We start from the raw sequence: 2,446 nt of genomic DNA on the forward strand, positions 1-2,446 counted from the left end.
TTAAATTCCCTAAATGGGCCCTAGACCTGATCAATACACAACTTGCTCACTGTCTTTGGAATGATTTTGAGGGAAACAGGAAGCTGCATCTAGCCAACTGGAATTTAGTGTGTATGAAAAAGGATTTCGGTGGCCTAGGATTACCAAATATTAGAGATGTCAACCTATATCTACTAGCCAACTGGACTAAAAGGCACAACTGTGATGAGGGTAAGATTTGGAGAACTATAGTAGACCAGAAATACCTAAAGGACTCCCCCAACATCTTTGCTTGTAGCGCTCAGAGAACCTCCAAGTTTTGGCAAGGTGTAATGTGGGCAGCAAAAGCTGCTAAGCATGGGTATAGGTGGGTCCCTAGTAATGGGAGGAAAATTAGATTTTGGGAGGACACCCGGTTCAGTACCTCCCCCCTATCCATCCAATTCTGGCCTCTATATAGAATTTGTCACCAACAATGTGTGACACTCTCTGAGGTCTGGGATGGCGTTAATATTAAACTCTCCTTTAGAAGGGTGTTCACACCTCAGATGATGGAATCTTGGTTCTGTTTGGAACAAATTCTACAAAGTACAAAGCTTAATGGGGAAGATGATGCCCTTATTTGGCAGCATGACTCCAAAGGGGTCTTCTCTACCAGTTCCTTGTACACCATTATTAATTTCAGAGGGGTGAAACCTATTTACATTCCCGCTGTGTGGTCCATCACCCCCCCTAGGGTGCAAGTCTTCCTTTGGTTGTTGGCTAATAAGAAAATTATGACTAAAGACAACCTCAGAAAAAGGGGGATTGACAAACCGCCAAGTTGTTTGTTTTGTTCTGAAGAGGAAAGTGTCCATCACCTTTTCTTTGAATGTGTAGTTGCTAAGGCAACATGGATCCATGTTAAGAACTTTTTCAAACTCCCTCTTGGGACAGACTACCTTTCTATTGCCAAATACTGGCCAGCTAGCAAAAATCATTCTGCTTTGAACTCCATTTGTGCTTGTGTGCTATGGTGTCTATGGAAAACTAAGAATGCACATATTTTTAAGAGTAAATTCTGGTTTTTACCCTCTATTCTGACATTTTTGACACTAATTACCCTATTTAGCGAGATTTTGTCCGTTTTACCCCATTTAGCAAAAGTTCTGCCAGAATTTACCCTGTTTAGCGAGATTTTGTGTTCTGACCGACAAGTTTCAATTGTCTGGTCCAGCTGGCATGCCACATCAATGGTTTTTTATTGCCTATTTTTCTCCCTGCCGAACCAGTCCTCGTAGCTTCTACCGACCAGGACAGCCTGATGGTGATCACTCGCATCGCGTCCAACGCACAACGTGCGAGTCGGCCGAGCGGCGAGCGCCATGCTCGCCTCTACTCGGTTCTCGCTTGCGTTGCTCGCCCCCAATCGTTGCTCAGGATTGTCAAGCAGTGGCGACGATGACGGCGACGGTGGCGGGTGCTGAGGTCCTGGCCATGCGCTTTCATACCTCCTCGGGCCGGGCTGTATGGCCACAACATCATGGCAAGAAATGACCTCGTGGAATCCGATGGTCCCGTCAAGTTCGCTGACGTCGGCGTAGTCCTCTGAATTTGATATACTTAAAAAACTAATCATGTATGTGACCGCATCAGGTTGTGCTTAGTTCTTCTTCCTACTTTGGCGACATAGCAGGGACCCTATTAGTCTGTGCTCAGTTGATGGCGGTTCTATGGCGACGTCTGGTCCAACAAATCAGCGAGGTTGGTGAACAAACAAGCCCTCTCAGTCATACCCCATTCCACATGATTTTGACCATCTCTATTACAGCAATTTGTGTATTCTAAAATTTTCCTGACTCATGCATTTGCTGGTTAGGCGTTTAATTCGGACAAAATTAAGATGCTTATTAGAAGATCATGTCTATATATATCACCCTTCTGTAATTGAGGTACATTGATTTAAAGTGTTTTTCAACATTTTGAATATTGGAATTCTTTTACTTCTTCAGTTTGATAAACCTTTATCAGAATATATTTTAGAGTAACCTAGATCTCCTTCAGTGGTTGTAAGGCGCATAGATGGAGGATGATTTTTGTGGTTTGTGACAGCTCCTGGAAGTGATGGAGGACAAGATGATGTTAGCATCCTAGATGGAGAGCTTTGCAAGGTGTAGGAGCTAAGAAAGGTGAAGACTGACAAGGTGTATGTGCCACTGCTACTGTTTGGTGTATTCTGAAGCTTCTGCAGTTGTGAACTAGTGAAGCTATCTATACATGTGATGTTATTCAGCTGTACTATAAGGTCCTGGTGCTATCTATAAATGGGAAGCATCATTCAACCTGTTTTCAACATGTGAACCCGGAGCAATCTGTAGTCTATATTAATAAATTTTGATAGTAGTGTATTTCCATGATCTGTTGCAAATAATAGGAGAATGATCTGATTTATAAATAATAGGAGAATACCATCAACTCCAAAAATATC

General features: G+C 42.8%; 1 long non-coding RNA gene across 1 annotated transcript; it reads left to right on the top strand.

The window, feature by feature from the left end:
• Nucleotides 1–1,027: 1,027 nt before the first annotated feature.
• Nucleotides 1,028–2,198, top strand: LOC123064360 (uncharacterized). Its single transcript, XR_006430687.1, has 3 exons — nucleotides 1,028–1,722; nucleotides 1,838–1,910; nucleotides 2,071–2,198. It is a non-coding gene; the product is annotated as an uncharacterized lncRNA (long non-coding RNA).
• The last annotated feature ends 248 nt before the right edge of the window (nucleotides 2,199–2,446 follow it).

Source organism: Triticum aestivum, chromosome 3B, assembly GCF_018294505.1.
Source record: "Triticum aestivum cultivar Chinese Spring chromosome 3B, IWGSC CS RefSeq v2.1, whole genome shotgun sequence".
Classification (NCBI taxonomy): domain Eukaryota; kingdom Viridiplantae; phylum Streptophyta; class Magnoliopsida; order Poales; family Poaceae; genus Triticum; species Triticum aestivum.